Genomic DNA, 13,794 nt, shown 5'->3' on the forward strand with positions numbered 1-13,794 from the left:
TATTATAATTTGTGTGCAAGTTATAATTAAACATCGTTGTTTTCAACAAAGAAGATAAGTTAAATTCCCAACTTATTTCACTTATTAATATACAAAACAATTTTAAATTATTTACATTGAAGTACCTATTACAGTATTACCTTTGGTTGTCTACAGCAAGTTAACACAATAATTATTAATTAGGTAACAGTCAAAAACACCACTAAGCGTTTAATATTAGTTTCAAAACTTGTGTAAAATATGGAGGATAAGAAGTATTCAAAACAAATTTCTGATGATTGTTTGTTACTTTATCTATTAGATATGTTAACATTGTTAACTTACAAGTTATAGCGGTTTGTAAGTTTTGAAACGTTGACAAACACATCAATTCGGTACAATTAATTTAAAGGATAACTTACAAAGTTGTATAACCAAAGTCAACAGTCAACACGTCATAGTTTCTAACCTAATTCATATTAAAATACACGGCAATCAGTAGACCCACAATATATTTTTAATTTTTATAAGTGTTATGGCTTTTGTACATCACAATTTTTACAATAAGAAATAAGTACTTCTATATATTATTTATTTGTTAATTAAAATTAGACATATTAATAAAAAATCAGACATGCTTCATAACTCATGACTGACGACTAATGAGGGTGGACATACGGAACCAAAGACAGAACTCAACATTTTTATTTTTTATTCTATTAAAACATTAATTTATTAAAGACTTATTTATATTTATTTAAGTCTTTACGTAAAATAATATTTTATATTGATATCTTGATCACAAGCAAAATTATTATCAAATATATAAACTGTAGGTCCCTCCTTATTTGTATATATACCGTTATAAATTATAATATATTAGCCTTAGGTATAAAATTCAACTGTTAAATGTAAAACAGAAATTATTTTATTCATAGAAATTCTTGAAATAATTATATAATTCAGTTGAATTACTTATCACATAATTTTCGTTTTACTAATTTCTAAGATATGTTTATAAAAAAGTTAGTACACTTTCAATAACAATTAACATGAAACTTATTTAATTATTTATCGCGTAGAATAAAATATATATTATAATACATAACATATATTGTACCTACATATAATTTTATAATTTAGTTTTTGATTAATTCAGAAACCTCGAAACTAGTAGATGAAGTAAGTAGTTACATTACACAAGTATAAAATTAATTTTAGCAGTTCACAAAAAAAGATAAGCACATACATTTTTGGCAGAATAGATATTATAAATCGTTTTCTATTTTGAAAATGTAGGTATAACATTATATACATTTTTTTCATATTATTTTTAATATTTTTATTATTATATCGGTGTAATATTTCAAAATATACTTAAAATTGGGTAAAAAGTTTTTAATAATAATAAATATTTCGTAAGCATTAATGCATTATATATTATAATATAACTTATTTAGTATAAGTAAAAGTATAAATATCTCGATAAAAGTCTATTTAAATTATTTTTTAAATTATTTTAGCATTGATATACAAAATATACAAATGGTATTTAAAAGTAAAATATATTGACATTAAACCGCTATTAAAAACAATGTTAAGTTTTTTTTATTTAAAGTGTACATATGGAATTAACGTTTCTATTAAGTTTTTACTTTTTGGCAGCACATTGACACCATCATACACTATCCAAAAATAAATCCTACTTGTTAAATTTAAAAACGAACTATTGCGTGTCCGAGTATTATTATTTTCTACTAGACGAATTGAATTGTTAAAAATTAGTTTTTTTAGCACTTTAAAAGTGTTCAATTATTTTCAATTATGAATCTCAACCTGTAGACATATCTTTTAATTAATTTTTAATTAACCATTTTGAAACTATAAAGTATATTTAGCTCCTCCGACCTCCATACAATTTAAATATATATATATATGTATTTATAATTATTTTTATACATAGTATATTTATTATTATATTTACAAGTAATATAATATAATAGTATACATAGGTTTCGTAATTTTATATCGAAATCACAGGAATTTTATTAATAAAAACAACTATTTAAATTTAAAAACTTGTCTATAATAATCTTTCTTTTAAATTCATAAATAAATACATATCTCATCAAATCATAAATGTCTACCAATTGCTTATATTGTTATATATTTAACTCATGGAAACTGACAGCTGTAGAATTATAAATAGATACCTAATCGTGTCATGAATAAATATAATTAATTTAAAAGATAAATATTTAAAATAAACATAAACTCAGCTCAAGTTGAGCTGCTCAACCATTTCGATATTTCATTCTAAAATCAAGCAATAATACAATATTCATGAAACAAAATGTTATAATTTAAAATGTTTATAACTATAATTTGTAACATTTCAGTCTGATTAATGGTTAATATAATGCATAAAATGAATAATAATATAGGTACTCAATTTGTTTTACTTTTGAGCATGAAAAGTAACAAAATTAATTATAACTTCAGGTTATACCTAACCCAAATTCCAAATTATTCGAAAGCGTAAGCATCAGTACATTACCTAATACATCGCTATTCTATAGTGAAATAAATACAATTAAGTATAAGAAAATAATATTACTTAAATATTTATTTAAATTAAACTATTAGCTATTACTTCGATTATTATTTAAATTTATTTTTGTTTTAATTTCCGTAAAATTAAATATAATTTTTTTCGTAATTTTATACATATTAAATAATGGTAAAAAGTAGTTAAAAACTTGATACAGAACTACCAGTATTTTATACTACCAATTTATGCAAGCAATATTACAAATAATGTTATTTTTGTTATTTTATGCACAATTTAAATATTTTAATTTACGATATTTGTTTTTTTCTTATTAGATATAAACATATTGTGCTCTATCCAAAATGAATCAAATAAATAAGGCACCTTCCAATATAATCTATACACATAATTCGAAAAAAAATTATATATAATAGAATACATAATACATATACAATATATATTTTGTTATATAATTAAACACATATTTATAGATATAATATACAAATATTCCTAACTATACTGTCTTTAACTCAATACAACACATAGTTTTCAGCAAGGCGAGTCAATTTTAGTTAAATCCCATATCATTAAAAGCTATAACAAACCATCGTATGTAAATATCAAGTATTGTAGTGAACACAATAAGCAATACGCATACAATACAATACACCTCTGTTAAGTATTTAAGATACCAGTGAAGGTTAATAAGTGGGGAGTGAAATTATTAACGTCAGTTTCAACCCCCATCCAGAATTCAAAGTAAAACAAAAAAAAGAGATTAATATGGTAAATTTAAGAAAATCTCAACGATCGCTAAACCTCGATTATAAAGAAAATATAAATTAAAAAGTAAATTCTTTAACTCAGACCGCCTATATTTTAATATTTAGTAAAAATTATAATAGTAAAGAATGGGTGAGGTCCATAAAAATATAACAGTTGTGTCATATGATTGATAAACTTAAAAAATGCTTGATGAAAAAATCATCAGTAAAAACCAAATATTTAAATATTTATTAACGGTTGTAATGTGATTTATCCAACACAACACCATAGTGAAAAGATCACATACCGGGTTCATTGTTCTACTCTTAAAAAGGCGAAACTATTCTAATTTATATTTATTTAGAATTCAAACTTGTCAACCTAAAATAATGAATAGAAAATGAATATACTGAAAATATATTATTTATGAAATTTTAACACAATTTAATATATATTATATTATCTATTGACTGAAACATAATGACCAATGAACAATTATTTTAATTTGTTTTTATTTTATTAAATTCAAGTGTCGTGTTATTTTCCTATGCAACTTTGTTCTTCAAAAACATCACATTTGTAGTAAAATTATTAATAAAATGTGATCATATTAAAACGTCTAACCTTTTTAATAGGACAAAAAATGTGTGAGATTTAAATTGCCACTTTAAAAGGTCGTTTAATAACGTAAAATACGTAGGTATAGTTTAAATTAGTCAAATATAATTGTATATCGATGTATTGACATCAGAGTAAAGTTAAATTTACATTAATTGTTTTTAAATAATAAAATATCCTGACTCCTTCCTTATTATATATGAAGGACGTACGAAGGTACTCAAATAGTCTACAAATTACAAATTACGCACATACTTTTTACAAACAATATTAAGTGTTATTTATTAAGTAGTATTAAGTACCTATTTAAGAATACAATACTGACTCCACTTATATTATATGAATAGAATGTTATTTGTGTGTTAAATTTAATTAGTAAGTATAGTATACGCTATATAAATGATATATTAATGTTATAAGCTTTCAAATTCCAATCAAAAAGTTAAAATGTTCTGTAATCAATACAATTATATTGTGACGATAAAAAAATAAAAAAGTACCTATAACTTAAAAATATTGGTAATATAGTAATTAAACATTAATTTTAAAATAAAATATACGATTTCAATATTCCTATATAATTTCTCATTTTCTCGAAATTCATAACAAAAAGAAAAGAAAAAACATTGAACAAATCTCAAAGTTCCTAATAAATTCTTTAAATAGGTACCTGCAACTAGTTAGCGAATATTGGCATATTAAATCGAACGTTGTACCTATTTATGTATCAATAAAATATTTTCTTAAAAGTATAATAACGGTACCACCATATTGTTATAGACAAAAATACGCATAACCGTCGGAGGCTCAAAATGGGTGATCTAATTTTTGGTATCACGATACACGTATATCATATACCGTGATAATAACACATGAAAAGTGGTGTACAAAAAATTAGCACAGTAAAAAATAATGATTAGGTACGAAAGTAAACAAAAGCTTAATAACTACTTAATCAAACTTCAAAACTAGAACCTTTTAAAACATGTAAAATTTGATCATAGCAATTTTACTATAATTACTGCGTGTTACCCGAAGTGTTGCCACTTATTATAGCTGTGGCGCTTAGCAGTTTGCACACGCTAAATGATTATGTCACTGGCCACCAACATAATATGCATTGTAATTAATACTGTAGTAATTATAATTATTACTTTTTGCTCTCTAATATTCCGGACGTATTCAATTACGAATACTAATTTTTATAGAAAAATATTATGGTCTATACCTACTCTGAAGGAGTGAACATGTCTAATTAATTTCGTTACTCATATATAATTACATCACTCGTATATTATTAACATTATTCACGCGATTTAAGTTTAGATTTTTTTTTTTTTTATATTTTTTTTTCCTAACCCGCGATAATATGATATGTTTATTTATAGAAAATAATTATTTCAAAACATATTTTTATAACCCAGGGCACCATTTTATCAACTTATCCGCTTTTAAATATTAATTAGAAAGTTAGAACCAATTAGATTAGTGTAAGATGTCAGTACCATAAATGTTACCTACACTACGTGGTCATTAATTCATTAGTTTATAATTTTATTCTGCAGTGTATAAATTAATTTAATCCGAAAAATAAAAACTATCAAAAACAAATTAAAAATATTATTATTTTCGGTGTAAAGGTTATCAAAAACAAAAAGTAGTAATAATAATAACAAAGAAAATGAATACTGTTGTCAATAACACGTGATTTTTTTTTTTATTCATACTACTACAACAACTGTTGTTTGTTAATAAAAGATAAAAAAAAAATTTATAAATCTGATTATTTTTACTTTTACTTTATATGCTATATATATGGTAAGTATACATCTAATACCTAGTATTTTTGTTTCAATGTTGTAAATATATTTATGTATAAATATTAATATATCAGTATATACTTATTACAAGCCTTTTGTAAATTTATAACTTAATAGAAGAATACAAGGTAAACGCTGTCCATATAAATCGATTAATTAAAAAAATATGAAGGCTATAGCCCCTCCCCGCTCCCATAAAAAAAAAATATTAAAAAGTTGCACCTATGCCACAAAATTATATATTGAAGCCTAGAAAATGGCTGACTTTTCTTATCAATGAGGTCCATGTTTACAATTCCGTCAATAAAAACCAATGGTTACATAAAATCCAATTTATTTATTTATATTCTGGTTATTGATATGATGTTTAGGTGCCATATTTCAAATTACAGTGAAAAAATTAGATACACAAACTTTTTTGATTAGAATAGTTGGCTATTTCACCAACCAAAACACTGCACTAAAGCCAAGTTAAATTAAAATTTGACGATCATAATATTCAATTTTCAAATATTGAGTAGGTAGGTATTTAAAAAAAAATATATAGGTATATATTTATGTACATTACAAGACTAAGCAACTTAAGTATACGAGTTACTCGTATAACCTCGACTAACCCAATAGTTTATCGCAGTATGTATAGACCTGTATGTATTACAATTATGACAATTATTTAAAATTAAATTGAATAATCTAATTTATTTATTTATTTGTAGACATTATAATGATTATTGAATTTTCAAGTTCAACTAGGGAAAAACTAATTTAATATTAAAAGCTTTTTAAATCTACTTAACTAAACGGAAAATTTGAAGAATCCCGATTGAATATTCTTTGTAGTATTTACTTAAACCTATTCTGCTTAAAAAATTAAACATATAAAAATTAACACAAAACAATTTTCTATCTAAAAAGCAACCTACCATTACTTTTGGAAAATGTTGGTGCTTAAAAAAATAAAGTAAAGAATGAACTACAACCTCAATAATCCAACCTAACATTTAAACATCTAATCTATTCCAAAATACAACTCAATTATTTATACATCAGAATAATATCTTGCACTATTGAAAGCCACAGAAGTGCCACACTGCGTCTATACAGAGAACAATGTACAATCATACACACGGATTCACGCAGTGTCCTCAATAACTTAAAACATCAAAAAAAAAGAAGAAAAGGATACAGCTATTAACTTAATACATTATTTAACACAAAAAATTACAACAAAAAGGCACAATAATATTACTTGAGATGAAATAGCAAAAAACGCGATTAATGAACCAACATTATTATGAAATACGTATACTACAACATATTATTATCTTGATACAAAACATCTTATACATCAAAACATACGTCAAATATACCAACAAAAGTGAATACTAGAAGAAAACAATAGGCTCAGAGAAATAAAATCAACCACCCTCCCTTGGGTAAACTACAATTCACTGCAGTCATGTAAACTAAGAATTGGCCACACATAAGGGACACAAATACACAATAAAGAATAATAATGCAAATGCATCGCACACAACACTACAATAAATTACAGTCAAACATCTGTTAACTATGAATGCCTTCGACGGGGTACTTCAGAGATACACCGTGTCACTGATGCTTCCTTTAAAATCAATGTGAAATATTATCATCCGACCCAGAAAAGACGTAGATCCTTCTATAATTTCCCAAAGAAACCTAATTATTCCGAAAAATCTAATACATAGGTATGTATACATTTTTAATCACATACAAGTATAATAAAAATGACACTGTGTATTATATTATAATTTTGTTTGAATATATAACATAATAATAAGTACTATATTTGTTAGAAACACTAATAACCACAGCAATTGAAGGTATTTGTATATAAATAAAAAAATAGAAAAAATTATTTTAAGTCAATATGACATTATATAAATAATAAATACAAAACATGTACTTTTCAATATTATTATATTATAGCCTTTATACAGTTTGATTGAATAATGCGTAGACGATTTAAAGTTAACAGGTACTTACGATACTTTGACGTAGGTAGGTAAACAAACGATGTGCAATGTGCAAAAAATATAACCAGCGATTGTGTTGCAATATTGCGGTTATTGGATATTACTATTTATTGTTATGATACGACTGACAGGCGATGACTGTCAGTACTTTGCAGTATCATCGAACCGTTTTGAATCAAAGTAATAGATACATGTTGAACTGTTTTTTTTTTGTGTGTTTATTTATACACTAACGTCACAAACCCCTTAGTCATCTGTATCTGAGTATCTCCATTTGTCTCATTATGGTAAACAGATTGATAATGTTTTATCGGATTATTTACCACATTTATATTTATTTAATTGTTACAGAATTAACTACAAAGTATTTAATCTGTTTTTCAAACATGTGTTATTACTTATAATTTTCAATAGAAAAAAATCATAGATAAAATATGTTAGCATTTCAAATTCATTCAAGATTCAAACCACGTGGTTTTAACTGAATCTTTATCATTGCGTTTTATTTGTTTGGTAACCCGTCCTAATCAGTTAAATCGTTTATAATGAAAAGACTATAGAGGTAATACATTTAAATATGGTAAAATGTAACAAGATTTGTCTCATTTATTTTATATATTGCTATTTCGTATTATAATTTTACCACTATAGCCAGCCTATAGGTACCCGTAGTATTAACCGTTAGGAATATGCCTTATAAAATTAATTACTAATTAATATTTATTAAGTCAACAGTGGTAGGTAATAATGGTAACTATATGGTAATACTAAACACCATTAATTTATTGATGCCATAGTTATTAAATAGATAAGAGATGAACAAAATATAGGTACAAATATCAATTACGTATTATTACATCTTACAAGTATTATGAAGATCGAGATTTAAAAATTGTATTTATTTACTGTTTTCTGTGTAGTACACTTAAAACATATTCAGTACATTATATTTAATAATTGTATGTAATCGTATATTTGTGTGATTACAATTAATGTCTAACAGAAAATTTAGTATCATTGGTATCTACTTAATAAATATGTGGAGTACAATAATAGGGTACTCGAATGTTTATTTATCGTATTGTATCAGTTTAAATAATATAGAGTAGGTCAATATAAAATAATCAAAAATCCAATCAAAATAATTGACCTTCCTAGTTCCTTTTTTTTTTTTTTTTTGTCGAGATTGATATTTATCTGATCCGTATTATTTATGGCATACGAGTTTCACTCGAATTTATTATCATAATCCAAAACTGTATAATATCTAGTATTCTAGTGTATACAAAGTGCTGCAGACATGCAGTGTAAGTAAAATCAACATGGTAGTATTATCTCGTGGTATCAAATCACACGGTGAGCGTGAATAAGTTTAAACGTGACGAAATGCAGCCGGCGTATACAAATAACGAGACGAAAAAATTACCATTTTACAATAGACAGTGCAATACACTTTATACCGCTGGCGCCATAATACACTACATAGGCCGTATACGGTTAAATGGTTAGGGTTAATTTACATTTACCACGTACTCACAGTGTGCGATTGGAAAAATAAAAACGAAAACCGCGATCGGAGATAATAATATTATTCTAATCTACTCTGGAGATATCATATTCTAATTATAATCTACTCCGACATTATAATTAGTCGTCGTGACTCGTGACGAAAACCGATGGTAAATAAAAAATATAAAAACCCGCCGAGTCGTATCACGTGACAATAACACCTTTTCGTCGGTCGTTTATAAGAGGGCGCTCGCCGACATTTACTGTCCTATTGTTAATCTAACGTACACACTATACGCGTATATTATACCATTACGAACAAACACGAACCTCGAGCAGTCACGGCCGCAATCGTAGTTTGAAAAAATAAACGTCCTCCATATTTAATTATTTCAAAACGAAAAATTCTCACTGCAGTAAAAACGAAAGCGAACCACGCGTTTTTCGAGAGAGATATCGTCTTGTTATTATTGTATATCAATGGCGTTTCCTTCGATTCGGATATTATTTCTGTGCCTCTATATTGTCATTGTACCCGCCCGACGAGCGAATTCGATAAAATAATATTATTACATTATTATTATTATACGTCGTTTAGTAACGACGGACGTGCGTTTTTCAACGCGGCGAGCCGCTAATCAGCAATAATAACGAACACAAGACTGAATTTTACGGACCGCGCGCGGGACGTGCGTACGCCGCAACCGAGCCGAAAACTCGTGAGCGGCACACAAAACGTCGCGGTGGCATTCTTTTGGGGTATAAACTATGCAGTCGCATTATTTTTATTATTACGGATCAACTCGCCCGGCCTTATTTACGATCCCGATTTGAATAACAGGTTGTCATTGTTAGATCACATTTTACTGGTAAAATCGTCTTAAAAGCGTTTTTCTCGTCCGTTTTGAAGATAAATAAAAAACCGTTTAACGTCTAATGATATTATACGTCGTATAATAAAAAAATGAAAATATTTTCATCGTTCCCGCAGCCCCCTCCGCCGACGGCCGGCCGCGTTGTCGATGAGAATATTATTATATTACAGTTGTAGTATTAATTCTCGAGAACGTCAGCGACGCGCGCACGCACCGCGAACAACGAGACGTCTACACGAACTCGTTCAATCATAATAATTAGTGTTTTTATTATGTGTATATAATAATATATTTTTATTTTTTTTTTTTTTTTTTTGTTGTCGATCGACCTACCACGACCGTTGAGGAAGTATATAATATTATAATATTATGAACAATCAATTACGTAATCGACACGAAAAACACAGTTGTTGCAGACCCAGACAGTTAGACAACACACACACTCACACACACACACACACACACACACACACACACACACACACACACACACACACACACACTAGTGTGTACACAGTAGTGACGACCGCCGCCGAGCCACACTATTATAATAATAATATTGTTGTGCAGTCTACAGAAGTCGCGTCGTGTAAACATAATTACTCGGCAGAGCTGTCGGGAGCGCATTAATTACTCGACGGCGGCGGGCTTATTGTTGTGGGGCACTTGGACCCAGGTTCCGACGGCGGCGTGCGGCGGCCACCCCTTACGCGGCCGGTCGACATAGAGCTGACCACAAGCCGACACTTTGATGATAATAATATTATTGTTGTCGTCGTCGTCGTCGTTATTGTGACGGCGCGCGGCGGCGGTGTACGTCGTCGCGGACGGGCGACAGCAAATATTGCGACTGCCCCCGCGACGATTATAAATGCGCGCGGGCGTGCGACGAGATACATAATAATAATAATAGTATTACACACGGACTCCTGCTATAATTTACCTTGTGTGTCCCGGGTGGCGCGCGCCGTACAGTGTCTGGCCGTCTGCCGAGCCGATGAGACGCGGCGAGTCACGCACGTGTCAAATTGGGAGGCGCGACGACAAAACGACAACGCGTACTACCGGCGGCGGGCGTTTCGAGTGGAAATGGGTTCGCACGCAGTGGCGACGTCGTTTCCGGCAAAGTCGCGGGGACTCGGGAGACTCGGGAGGAACTCGCGACGACGCGATAGTAACAATATTATTATAATATTATTATACGCTGCACACGCACACGGCGACGGCGGCGGCGGAGGCAAAACAAACGCAACAATAACAGTAATAATAATACATCAATAATATTATTATGTAGGCACCCAAAGCAGGTACTACACTGTACTACTGTTACGCACGTCCGCCCGTGGTCGTCGAGAGCGTAACGCGCGCGATAAGAGAAAAACGACGGTGATAAAAATGGTTCAGCGTTCGACCGCACAGAAAATCTGCTGCGCCGTGGACGAAAAACGCGCCGAGTGCCGCGGCTCTATAGTCGGTTTTCGAAACTCTCACTCCTTCCGCTCCTCTCGTCCACCAGCTCCTCCTCCGCGCCGCCGACGCTGCGATCAAACATTAATAATAATAATAATAATAATAACATGCGATCACACACACCATAACATATACACGGGCCACTACGAACGAACAATAACATAACCTAGAAACGCGCGCGCGAGCGAGCTAGAGCATTAATATTGTGCACGGTGCGTGTGCGTGTGTGCGTGATTATCGTCGGCAAATTCCGCAGCAGCAGTCGACGACTGCGCGCGCCTTGAGGAGCTGCTGAGCCGCCGCAACACCGACTCGGATGCGATCAGTCGTCGTCGCCGCCGCCGCCGCTGAGAGAGGGAGAATGTTTTTGTCCGGTCGCGGCGCATGCGTAAGACGGCCGCGGGGTCAAGGTCGGTCGCGCTCGACAGTGGCTCGGCGGGCCGTCCGACCGGATTTTAAGGGAATAACAACACCGAAAAAAAGTATACACAAGTGTATACAGGGCCATCAAATCGAACGATCGTCTACGGCCAACGCTCCGTATAACGTATTTACGTACATCACTCCGTTCGTTATTATTCGACGCGCACACGGCTTGTTCTCCCCATATCGTCGCCGCCGCCGTCGCCGCCGCCGCCGCTGGACGTCCGGATCGGCGTCACCCGTGTTTAGCGCGCCAACTGAATAATATTTCGGAAACGGTGTTTGCCAAATCGATACCTATAATAGCCGTTTTGCCGTTTCCGCCGACCGACCGTATACCATAACGGTCGTCCCCTCGTCGTCCGGTCTTACGACCATGCGACAACAAACAAATGGTATATGGTCGTTGTTATAGGCCATAGGGTTTAATGCATGCGCAGTTATACGCAAGAGACCAATGTTATATTATATAGTCCCGAAAAACCAAAATTCAAAATGACCTGTGATGACAAAGCCCCCTCCTGCAGCGCACGCCGTCGTGAGCACCGCGATAATTTAGAGATCGCGGGGATAAAATCCCGTAAAAGTAAAAGTTGAAAATAAACAGAAAAATAAAAACGCTCCCCTCACCGTTAAAAATAAAATGTAAACAAAAAACAAGTATATTAATATACTATACATTTATATACGTAAATTATATATTATTATATATATATATTTCATTGTACCTGTCTCATGATTTTATATTAATGTTTATAAAATATCGTTATCGATAATCGTATTATAATATGATATTTATTATTTATGCCTAGGTATTTATTTTTTTAGATTTTTTCTATATTTATTATATAGCCAGATCCTTAAATCTTTTTCGGCCTTTGGGGTCATAACCGATCTAATGTGTGTTTTTGATTTTTCTTATATATAAATATAAATATCATTCACTATTGTTCCACAAAGCACAATATTCATATAATAGGTATAACCTAACTATAATATATAGTTTGTACCTCATACTATATATATTATAGTTGTAAAATATTTTATACATCGGACCCACACGTCAGCTTCTTTTTTTATTCAATGATTTGAATTTTAACCTAAAAGGGCTAAAAAGTGTAAAAGTTAATCAGTATAGGGGACTCTAACCCTCCACCCACATCTCCGTACATAATGTTATGCTGATATGCTGATGAGTAAATAAAATGTCACACGGTGAATGATGAATCACTTTAATAGAAAAGACCGGATTACCAACCCTATATTATATCGATGCATGATCACATTCACAATAATAATACTTCGATACTACTCAATTTTACTTCGATGAGCACCGACGGAAGTCAGTGGAGACCGCCAAACATGAATTGTGTGCGTGTTACAAAATGGACGGTCCGCCACTATAAACCCAACCATGCGTACTGACGATTGAAAACATATAATATAATACAGTAAACGTTTTGAACACGTGTTATTCGAAAGGATTATATTATTATACGTCGTATTAGCGCCGTATCGCGAACGGAACACAAATTAAATTATTATACAGTAACCACTATAATATTATACCAGGATCGCGGAGAATCGGACGCGAACAATATTGATCGCCAGTAAATTGATTGTCGACGGGATTAATCGCAGGCGATTTTATGGATGAAACGATTATTATGGCTATATGCCATATACGAAAAATAAAGGGCGATACCCGTTTGCGAACATTTACCCCTTTTTGCGCACAAGTGTATAACTCAATTGCGTACACGAGAGTT

The 13,794-nt window shown here is 30.8% G+C and overlaps 1 protein-coding gene across 2 annotated transcripts in view; it reads right to left on the reverse strand.

The window, feature by feature from the left end:
• LOC114121389 (insulin-like peptide receptor) overlaps positions 1–11,662 on the reverse strand; it is a 46,536-nt gene extending 34,874 nt beyond the window's left edge. The window contains exon 1 of one of the 2 annotated variants that reach the window (XM_050202221.1): positions 11,076–11,662. The gene's annotated coding sequence lies outside the window, so the exon portion shown is untranslated. Of the gene's footprint in view, positions 1–7,758; positions 7,902–11,075 lie in introns of those variants that run through there. The other variant, XM_050202222.1, reaches the window with a different exon arrangement.
• Between the last annotated feature and the right edge of the window lie 2,132 nt (positions 11,663–13,794).

The sequence above is a fragment of the Aphis gossypii genome, chromosome 2 (assembly GCF_020184175.1).
Source record: "Aphis gossypii isolate Hap1 chromosome 2, ASM2018417v2, whole genome shotgun sequence".
Lineage (NCBI taxonomy): Eukaryota > Metazoa > Arthropoda > Insecta > Hemiptera > Aphididae > Aphis > Aphis gossypii.